Source organism: Salmo salar, chromosome 13 (genome assembly GCF_965601325.2).
Source record: "Salmo salar chromosome 13, fSalSal1, whole genome shotgun sequence".
In the NCBI taxonomy this organism is placed as follows: Eukaryota; Metazoa; Chordata; class Actinopteri; order Salmoniformes; family Salmonidae; genus Salmo; species Salmo salar.
Genome location: NC_138303.1, coordinates 47,711,859 through 47,724,021, shown reverse-complemented (window position 1 = coordinate 47,724,021; position 12,163 = coordinate 47,711,859).

Here is a 12,163-nt window from a genome sequence, read left to right as displayed (position 1 = left end):
GTCTAGGGTGTCTGGGATGATGGTGTTGATGTGAGCCATTACCAGCCTTTCAAAGCACTTCATGGCTACGGACGTGAGTGCTACGGATATGTAGCTATTTAGGCAGGTTGCCTTTGTGTTCTTGGGCACAGGGACTATGGTGGTCTGCTTGAAACATGTTGGTATTACAGACTCAATCAGGAACATGTTGAAAATGTCAGTGAAGACACCTGCCAGTTGGTCAGCACATGCCCGGAGCACACGTCCTGGTAATCCATCTGTCCCCGCAGCCTTGTGTATGTTGACCTGTTTAAAGGTCTTACTCACGTCGGCTACAGAGAGCGTGATCACACAGTTGTCCGGAACAGCTGATGCTCTCATGCATGCCTCAGTGTTGCTTGCCTCGAAGCGAGCATTGAAGTGATTTAGTTCGTCTGGTAGACTCGTGTCACTCGTGTCATTTAGCTCGCAGCTGTGCTTCGCTTTGTAGTCTGTAATAGTTTGCAAGCCCTGCCTCATCCGATGAGCATTGGAGCCAGTGTAGTATGATTCAATCTTACCCCTGTATTGACGCTTTGCATGTTTGATGGTTCGTCGCAGGGCATAGCGGGATTTCTTGTAAGCTTCCGGGTTAGAGTCCCACACCTTGAAAGCGGCAGCTCTACCCTTTAGCTCAGTGCGAATGTTGCCTGTAATCCATGGCTTCTGGTTGGGGTATGTACGTACAGTCACTGTGGGGACGACATCCTTGATGCACTTATTGATAAAGCCAGTGACTGTGGTGTATTCCTCAATATCATCGGAAGAATCCCGGAACATGTTCCAGTCTGTGATAGCAAAGCAGTCCTGTAGTTTATCATCTGCTTCATCTGACCACTTTTTTATAGACCGAGTCACTGGTGCTTCCTGCTTTAATTTTTGCTTGTAAGCAGGAATCAGGAGGATAGAGTTGTGGTCGGATTTACCAAATGGAGGGCGAGGGAGAGCTTTGTACACGTCTCTGTGTGTGGAGTACAGGTGATCTAGAATTTCTTTCCCTCTGGTTGCACATTTAACATGTTGATAGAGATTTGGTAGAACTGATTTAAGTTTCCCTGCATTAAAGTCTCCGGCCACTAGGAGTGCCGCCTCTTGGTGAGTGGTTTCCTGTTTGCTTATTTCCATATACAGCTGACTGAGTGCGGTCTTAGTGCCAGCATCTGTTTGTGGTGGTAAATAAACAGCCACGAAAAGTATAGCTGAGAACTCTCTAGGCAAGTAGTGTGGCGTGCAATTTATCACAATTGTGGAAGGACCACCAGAGGGCAGGCTGGGCTCACGGATAGTAGCCCAACAAGGCATGTGAGACAAGGTAACCAGAGTCAATTAAGCACAGCTGACGGTACTAATGAGATATTCTCTTTCCCCTACAAGAGAGAGGATAGAACCAGCAAGAAGGGAGGAAGATAAACTATCTCTGGAGAATGGCTACGGAGAGAGAGAGAGATGCTATCCAAGAAGATCCATTAAGACGGTGACGAATATGGGATTGTTGTTATAGTTTGAAGATAATGGTAACGTGATCCTGTGTCATCTAAAGAAGATGTATGTTGTTCCGTTGGAGATTCCCATTGACAGTGTTGGAGTGTTTGTATTGTCAGAAATCCCTCAATAGAGAACTGTGTTGATTCAAGAAAACCTACTCTGGACTCGTTTATTCCACCTTTCCACTTTAGAGTGACACCAAATGACTTGGTCCGCTCACACAATATACTCTAATTCAGGCGAGCAAAATCTAGAGATTTCCTTAGATTTCGTGCACCAGCTGTTGTTTACAAATTTGCACAGACCCCCCCCCTCATCTTACCGGAGTGTGCTGTTCTATCCTGCTGGTGCAGCGTATATCCCGCTAGCTGAATATCCATGTCGTCATTCAGCCACGATTCCATGAAACATAGGATATTACAGTTTTTGATGTCCCGTTGGTAGAATATTCGTGATTGTACCTCGTCTAATTTATTGTCCAATGATTGCACATTGGCGAGTAATATTGACGGTAACGGCAGCTTTCCTACTCGCCTTCTGTGGGTCCTGACAAGGCCTCCGGCTTTTCGTTCTCTGTACCTGCGTCTTTTCCTCTTGCTAATAACCGTGATATTGGCCCTGCCGGGTGTTTGGAGAATATCATGTGAGTCTTGCTTCTTGTTTAAAAAATCTTTGTCTAATCCGAGGTGAGTGATCGCTGTCCTGATATCCAGAAGCTCTTTTCTGCCGTAAGATACGGTTGCAGAAACATTATGTACAAAATAAGTTACAAATAACGCAAAACAAAACACATAATAGCACAATTGGTTGGACGCACGTAAAACTGCTGCCATTTCCTCCGGCGCCATTTTACATTTGCACATGGGGACAAAGATCGTACTTTTTGGAGAAATGTCCTCTGGTCTGATTAAAACAAAAATAGAACTGTTTCGCTATAAAGATCATTGTTATGTTTGGAGGAAAAGGGGGGAGACTTGCAAGCCGAAGAACACCATCCCAACCATGAAGCACGGGGGTGGCAGCATCATGTTGTGGGGGTGCTTTGCTGCAGGAGGGACTGGTGCACTTCACAAAATAGATGGCATCATGAGGCAGGACAATTATGTGGATATATTGAAGCAACATCTCAGGACATCAGTCAGGAAGTTAAAGCTTGGTCGCAAATGGGTCTTCCAAATGGACAATGACCCCAAGCATACTTCCAAAGTTGTGGCAAAATGGCTTAAGGACAACAAAGTCAAGGTATTGGAGTGGCCATCCACAAAGCCCTGACCTCAATCCTATAGAAAATTAGTGGGCAGAACTGAAAAAGTGTGTGCGAGCAAGGAGGCCTACAAACCTGACTCAGTTACACCAGCTCTGTCAGGAGAAATGGGCCAACATTCACCCAACTTATTGTGGGAAGCTTGTGGAAGGCTGCCCAAAATGTTTGACCCAAGTTAAGCAATTTGAAGGCAATGCTACCAAATACTAATTGAGTGTATGTAAACTTTGGAATGATGTCCCACTCCACTTCAATGGCTGTGTGATGTTGCTAGATATTAGCGGGATCTGGAGCATGCTGTCATACACAGGTCGAACCAGAGCATCCCAAACATGCTCAACTTGTGACATGTCTGGTGAGTATGCAGGCCATGGAAGAACTGGGACATTTTCAGTTTCCTGGAATAGTGTACAGATTCTTGCAACATGGGGCCGTGCATTATAATGCTGAAACATGAGATGATGGTGGCAGATGAATGGCAGGAGAATGGAACTCAGGAGCTCGTCACAGTATCTCTGCATTCACATTGCCATCAATAAAATGCCATTGTGTTCGTTGTCCGTAGCTGATGCCTGCTGTGGTATCCCAGGAGGTCTACCCCGGGAGATGGTAATAGTGGGGAGGTACGTGAGGCGACGTTGGCTCCCTCTGCTGGGAATAAGTGAGCTGGGCACCCCGACACAGACAGCTCTAAGTGGAGGTAATTAGAGGAAAGTGCCAACCAGCCATGGAGGCCAAATAAAAGGAACACGGTGGCACACCGCGGGAGAGAACCGGGAGAGGCCAAGCGAAAGGAGAGAAGGACCGAGCCAAACCTCAGTGATTTTCTTTGTTATGTTTATTTTCTGTCTTAGTAAAGTTGTTTTTGCAGACTAAAACCTCCCTGTCTCTGTGTCAATCTCTGCACGCTCAACCCAACACCCCACGGTTTACCACACTGCCCATACCATAGCCTCACCGCCATCATGGGGCACTCTGTTAACAATGTTGGCATCAGCAAACTGCTCGCCCACACGACGTCATACATGTTGTCTGCCATCTGCCCAGTACAGTTGAAACCGGGATTCATCTGTGAAGAGTACACTTCTCCAGAATGTAAGTGGCAATTGAAGGTGAGCATTTGCCCACTGAAGTCGGTTACTACGCCGATCTGCAGTCAGGTAAAGACCCTGGTGAGAATGATGAGCATGCAGATGAGCTTTCTTGAGACTGTTTCTGACTCTTATTCAGTTGTGCAAAGCCACAGCTTTATCAGCTGTCCAGGAGGCTGGTCTCAGACCATCCCGCAGGTGAAGAAACCGGATGTGGAGGTCATGGGCTGGCGTGGTTACACAATCAGTACACAGGTGCACCTTGTGCTGGAGAAAATAAAAGGCCACTAAAATATGCTCAGATGTGTCAAGTTTTGAGGGAGCATGCAATTGGTATACTGACTGCAGGAATGTCTACCAGAGCTGTTGACAGATCATTTAATGCTAATTTCTCTACCATAAGCCGCCTCCAACGTCCTTTTAGTGAATATGGCAGTACCTCCAACTGGCCTCAAAACCACAGACCACATGTAGGGCATTGTGTGAGTGAGCGGTTTGCTGATGTCAACGTGAACAGAGTGCCCCATGGTGGCGGTGGGGTTATGGTATGGGGAGGAATATACTACAGACAACCAACTTAGAAATTTAGAAGGAAGGGAAGCGCTGCTAATGTACACCATAGTAGGTTTTTGTAGACAGAAGGTGCTCTTTGGTAAAAGCAGTAAGTTGGTCATCAAAAAGAAAGGAGGACCAAGGCACTCTTCATATAATGAATTAAAATGCCTTCATGACATGTTCAATGGAAACAAATTGTTAAAAACTCACGTGTTTCGGCTGCAGAACCTTCATCAGAGAGTAGAAAGATATGGTAATAAAATGTCCTCTTCTGAACAGCATTTTCCAATCAACCCTGATTTGAAGAGGAAGTGGTTACAGAATTCATTGGACAACACCTAGTACGCCATACTATACACATTAAAAAGTTAAATAGATATGTTATCAAAATGCAAATCAAGCCTAGAAGCATCAGACCCCCTAGAAAAGTAGTTCCAATCTTGAATATGACTGGGAAAAGTGATAAGAATAGGAGAGCCATCTAGTTTATACTACACTAGATCACAGAAAACATGGACTACAGCGGTCTAAATATAGCTGAGGGCAATAAAGTGAGCAATATGTCCACTAGATGACAGCAAAGGGACCTCTCACGACCCTACAGGAATGGTGAGAAATCCATATTTTCATTTAAACCAGGGTACTTACTGGCCTGTATTTTGTAAATCCCAAGACTTTCCATTTGATTTAGCTGTTTAAGACGGTCCACTTTTCTAACTAAGGACAACGAAGACAGCTTAATTTTATCGATGGCAATTGAATGCATTGTGACGAGATCCTGAGGCACATTGTCATGCCATTCATCCGCTGCCATCACTTCATGTTTCAGCACGGCCTCATGTCGCAAGGATCTGTACACCCTAGCCACTGTTTTGCATCAAATGCCTGCACACCCACTAGCTCTACAGGAGGAGGGTTGGCCACACCAGCCCTAATACCCTAAAAAGTGATCAAAATGCCCTAATGTAAGGTATTACCGTGGGAATGAGATTCATCGTGAACAAGGGAGCAACAGTCACGGATTCCATGCTTCCAAACGGAGCGGCCACAGCTATTACTTTGGACAGATACTCGTTGATGCCCCTCGAAATTGAATAGATCAATTTCAAGATTGCCTGAAAGTTGAAGACGTCTGAGCTGTGGTTGACTATCTCGTAACCAAGCGATACATTTGGCAGGAGGAGGCTTGAGTTATTGATCGCATGAACAGCAAACCTCATCACCTGAAATATCCGATAACTTGACAGGGTAAATGACTGTCTGTGGAAAGAGGTATACAGCAATTTAGTAGATGTTCCCTGGTGTGACTACTGGCATATGCAATTTGAAATGTTTCATCACTTAACACTGCAGTTTGTTTCAACTTATTTGTCCACTTACTTTGTTAAAGGGGAAGTTCAGTATTTTATATGCTATGAGGTGGTTCGTCACTCTGGTAGTAGTCTATGGGGCAGGAGTAACTGTAATCCAATGTTCTGTTCTTTAAAACAGCCACTACAACTTCAGCAAACTTTAACCACTGCTAAAAATCAGTGTCAGGGATAGGGACCAAATGCAATCAACCCAAGTATTTGTTTAATGTTACTAAAGGGCTTGATTCAATCTGTAGCGCTGAAGATCCTCCGCATAGCGCAATTGAAATTTAAAGGTCATTTCCGATTAAGCCAACATATGCAGCTTTTAACATGAATGCAGTCTCCGAGAACGCGGGAACATTGCCTTTAAATTTCAATCGTGCAATAGCGCGGATCTTCAACGCTACGGATTGAACTCGAGCCCTTAACCCTGTGAGAACCAATGTTGCAAAAATACGTTTCCTAAATTGCATCCTGTACAGGTACTGAACAAAAAAAAGAGAACAGCCTATGTGAGCTTACAGAGGAGATAGTTGCTTTTCTCTGCCACAAGAAAGCCAACACATATCTAGCAAAAATGCCTGATGAGGAGTTCGTATTAGATGTTCGTTTTTTCAAATCAATTGAATGGAGATAATTTGGGACTACAGAGGAGGGATAAAGGCCAAACATAATGCTCAATTTCCTTATACTGCTCAACTACAGTGGCAAAAAAAAGTATGTGAACCCTTTGGAATTACCTGGATTTCTGCATAATTTTGACATACAATTTGATCTGATCTTCATCTAAGTCAAAACAATAGACAGTGTGCTTAAACTAATAACACACAAATGATTGTATTTTTCTTGTCTATATTGAATACATAATTTAAACATTCACAGTTTAGGTTGGGAAAAGTATGTGAACTCCTAGGCTAATGACTTCTCCAAAACCTAATTGGAGTCAGGAGTCAACTAACCTGGAGTCGAATCAATGAGACGAGATTGGAGATTTTGGTTAGAGCTGCCCTGCCCCATTAAAAAAAACTCACAAAATTTGAGTTTGCTATTCACAAGAAGCATTGCCTGATGTGAATCATGCCTCGAACAAAAGAGATCTCAGAAGACCTAAGATTAAGAATTGTTGCCTTGCATAAAGCTGGAAAGGGTTACAAAAGTATCTCTAAAAGTCAGTCCATGGGTAAGACAAATTGTCTATAAATGGAGATATTTCAGCACTGTTGCTACTTTCCCTAGGAGTGGCCATCCTGCAAAGATGATTGCAAAAGCACAGCGCAGAAGGCTCAATGAGGTTAAGAAGAATCCCAGAGTGTCAGCTAAAGACTTACAGAAATCTCTGGAAGATGCTAACATCTCTGTTGACGAGTCTACAATACATAAAACACTGTCCATAAAAAACATTGCTGCACGTCTGAAGTTCGCAAAAGAGCACCTACTGGCAAAATATTCACAGCACACCAACATCAAAACTTCATCCAAACTATAAACTATGGTGGTTTGGGGCTGCTTTGCTGCCTCAGGGCCTGGACAGCTTGCTATCATCAACGGAAAAATGAATTCCCAAGTTTATCAAGACATTTTGTAAGGCTATCTGTCAATTGAAGGTCAACAGAAGTTAGGTGATGCAACAGGACAACAACCCAAAAGATAGAAGTAAATCAACCAGAGAATGGCTTGAACAGAAGAAAATACGCCTTCTGGAGTGGCCCAGTCAGTCCTGACCTCAACCCGATTTTAGAAGCTGTGGCATGACCTCAAGAGAGCCGTTCACACCAGACATCCCAAGAATATTGTGGAACTGAAACAGTTTTGTAAAGAGGAATGGTCCACAATTCCTCCTGACCGTTGTACAGGTTTCATCCACAACTACAGAACACGTTTGGTTGAGGTTATTGCTGCCAAAGGAGGGTCAACCTGTTATTATATCCAAGGGTTCACATACTTTTTCCAACCTGCACTGTGAATGTTTACACGGTGTGTTCAATAAAGACATGAAAAATTATAATTGTTTGTGTCTTATTAGTTTAAGCAGACTGTGTTTGTCTATTGTTGTGACTTAGATGAAGATCAGATAAAATGTAATGACCAAGTTATGCAGAAATCCAGGTAATTCTAAAGGGTTCACATACCTTTTCTTGCCACTGTATATTCAGTCATCAGCAAAGTTCACTCCCATGATGTCTGAGTTTTTAGATAAACTGAAACCTAACTTTGCAATGAGATACGCCATGCATAAAATGTTTGTTTCCTGATGTAGGTCAGCTGTGCAATACAGTGGATTCGGAAATTATTCAGACCACTTGGCTTATTCCTCATTTTGTTATGTTACAGCCGTGCTATAAAATGGATTTTTTTTAAATCTCCCTCAATCTACACATAATATCCCATAATGACAAAGCAAATACAGGTTTTTAGAAATGTAGGCAAATTTATGAAAAATAAACTGAATTACATTTACATAAGTATTCAGACCTTTTACTCAGTATTTTGTTGAATCACCTTTGGCAGCAATTACAGCCTCGAGTCTTCTTGGGTATGACGCTACAAGCTTGGTACACCTGTATTTGGGGAGTTTCTCCCATCCCTCTCAACTCTGTCAGGTTGGATGGGGAGCATCGCTGCACAGCTATTTTCAGGTGTCTCCAGAGATGTTTGATCGGCTTCAAGCCCGGGCTTTGGCTGGGCCACTCAAAGACATTCAGAGACTCGAAGCCAGTCCTGCGTTTTCTTGGCTGTGTGCTTAGGGTTGTTGTCCTGTTGGAAGGTAAAACTTTGTCCCAGTCTGAGGTCCTGAGCGCCCTGATCCACTTTCCCTTAATTCTAAGTAGTCTCCCAGTCCCTGCCGCTGAAAAACATCCCCACAGCATGATGCTGCCACCACCTTGCTTCACCGTAGGGATGGTGCCAGGTTTCCTCCAGACGTGCCGCTTGGCATTCAGGCCAAAGAGTTCAATCTTCTTTCTCATGGTCTGAGAGTCCTTTAGGTGCCTTTTGGCAAACTCCAAGCTGGCTGTGGAGTGGCATTCGTCTGGCCACTGTACCATAAAGGTAGTGCTGCGGTCCATCTCCACAGAAGAACTCTGGAGCTCTGTCAGAGTGACCATCGGGCCTTTGGTCACCTCCTTGACCAAGGACCTTCTCCCTCGATTGCTCTGTTTGGCCAAGTGGACAGCTCTTGGAAGAGTCTTGGTGGTTCTAAACTTCTTCATTTAAGAATGATGGAGGCCACTGACTTATTGGGGACCTTCAATGCTGCAGACACTTTTTGGTACCCTTCCCCAGATCTGTGCCTCGACACAATCCTGTGTCGGAGCTCTACGGACAATTCCTTCGACCTCATGTCTTGGTTTTCGCTCTGACATGCACTGTCAACTGTGGGAACTTATATAGACAGGTGTGTGCCTTTCCAAATCATGTCCAATCAATTGAATTTACCACAGGTGGACTCTAATCAAGTTGTAGAAACATCTCAAGGATGATCAATGGAAACAGGATGCACCTGGGCTCAATTTCGAGTCTAAAAGAGAGAGGTCTGAATACTGTTATTTATTTTATATACATTTCAAAAAACCTTTTAATTTTGTCATTATGGGGTATTGTGTGTAGATTGAGGATTTGTATTTATTTAATACATTTTAGAATAAGGCTGTAATGTAACAAAATGTGGAAAAAGGGAAAGGGTCTGAATACTTTCCGAATGCTCTGTACCTGTAACTTTCATTATGTACACGTCACATTCACTCCATGCCGAGTTAGCTTTTCCAAAGTGTCTAAGGGACGTCATGGTAGAAATTCGTCTTACACGTAGAAAATTTGTGAGGCAATCTCTTTGTTTGTCAGTATAGGATATTTAATGGTAGGCAGGCCACAATACAATGTCGGAGTGTTTCCTTAATGAATAACATCTTGTATATTTCCTGAAAACATTCCCTCTCTTTGTTAATTGTAACCAAAAATCTAGCAAATGATCATCCATCAAAGAGACTTGTCATAACCATAACCAAAATGAACATGGGCAGTTTAGGCCTTTACTTCTCATCTCTTTTCAAATGTCTCCGAAAAGTGAAAAAAAAGACATGCACCCACGAGATAACATCTTATACAATATCTGAAATGTTGAGAAGTGCAAAAAAGTTACAGAATACCAATTTCAATAGAAAAGGACATAATTGAATGTAAATGTAAAACAAAAGAGTGGAATATGAAGGAGATGTTAGTACGGGTGTAGTAAAAACCAATGTGTCTCCCAGGAATTGCACAGCCTCTTTCAAAGTTGCTATGTTGTCTAGCCTACCAGGTTCTAAAGCAAAGGTAGGCAAGTCATGACGTGTACAAAGCCAATAATATCAAAGTCCTAGCTTTGGGATTATAGGGTGGTTGAATAAAAACAACAATTATTTAGGATATACCAGTATGAAATCTTTCAACCACCCCAATGCCATGGTTGTGTAATAATAATAATAATAATAATAATAATAATAATAATAATAATATTAACTTTCTCCACTCCTATTTGAGTGAAATGTGAAATATCCAGAGGGCGATGCAGAAGGTGAGTTTATAAAACTATTTGTGTTTCCTTTATTCTCTCCCATAGTCAGGTGTTTGTGGTCCCCCCCAGCCGAGTGCTCCCCAGTCCGTAGGGGGGACCAGTTTGCCTTGGCGCTTCCTTTCCTGCCGGTGTTCACGGAGAGAACCTTTACCTGAACGGCACATCCCGGAGCTTTCCCCACCACCGCTGCCCATCCTGTGGGAGCCGTCCAGCGACCCTGCCCGGCTACAGCTCCTGCCATGCTCCGAGAGGCGCCGCAGGGCCTGGGGCTCATGGTCAAAGTCGGTGAGCTGGAAATGCGGGTACAAGATGATGTGCTGCTCATAGACGTCCGGGATTAGGGAGATGGTGGAGGTGCAGCGAGGGCTCTTCATGGGCTGGGCAGCGGGGTCTCGTCAATAAAGTTGATGACCTCGACGCGGCCACTCCCACGCGGCAGCTGCTTGAGCATGTGCCCGGTAACCTCGGAGCACCAGCGCTTGCGGTGTGGGTGGCTCTCCTCATGGTAGGACACCGGGCTGCTCCTGTGCCGCTCGTGGCGCGGCAAGCTGGAGCTGTAGTGGGCAATCCCCATCACGTCCTCGGTGGAGCCCCAGCGGTGCAGGCAGGAGGGGATCTGGCCGCTGGTCCACATGTAGGTTTCGCCGTGGGAGAATCTTCTTGTAGGGGGCACCTGGCATGTATAATGTGCATATGATAATGGCTGTACATTCATACATCCTCCATGAAAAAATAACAGAACTATATTTTGTTTCTCTTACTACTAAAACAAAGCATGTGTGTACCGGCACCCCTGTATATAGCCCCGCTACTGTTATTTTACTGCTGCTCTTTAATTATTTGTTATTCTTATCTCTTAATTTTTTTGGTATTATATATTATCTCTTTTTTTTGTATTTTCATAACTGCATTGTTGGTAAGTAAGCATTTCACTCTAAGGTTGTTGTATTCGGCGCATGTGACAAATACAATTTGATTTGAATATTAGGCTATTTTCTTATCTACAGGCTACTAATCAAATGTTGTCATTAATGCAACTCCTTTGAGATATAGGCAGTCACTTAACTCATTTGTTTTTTAAACTATTATGGCACTAATACAACACTATTGTAACAAACAACTTGTTGGGTTAAATGGCATTCTCCCCAAATTGATACTCACGTTCCACATTGTTCTGAGAACTAAGTAGGAGAGACGTAACGTCAGCTTTTAGTATGGGTTTGTCAATGAGAAGATACACAGCACAAAACTAGTATCAGAATGCCACTATATGGTGTCTTTTGGTAAATACGGAAATGAGACAGCAGACTATACAGTAGCATTGAGTGAGAGGTTTGGACAGTAGTTGAAAATGTTGAATGGCAGGGGGAGGATGAGGAATGTATTCCCAACAAGATGCAACATGGCAAATGAAAAATTCTGATTCTGTAAATATAAGCCACTTGAGAATAGCATCCTCAATTATGAACTTTTTTTGTAATTGATTTCTTGAATTGTATTGACAAATTGTATACAGTATGTAATGACCGCTAAAACACAGACTTTATCTTAACCAATTGAAGAGTAGTATGCTTTTCCAATGTGAATAGCTATATAAGATACACAATTTAAACAAAACAGCAACAATGGATTCATGAGTGAATGTGGTGAAATAACAGCTACTGTATACATCTCTGTTTCAATAACTGTACAAAATTAGAATAGACTCCATCCTACTAGATCCTACAAGAGAACAGAAGTAGTGTAACTATCAATAAGAGACAAAATCAGGAGATGGAATTTGAGTCTATATATTATATCATAGGCCTATAGATTTTATTGCTAGGCCTACTGACTTATTGTC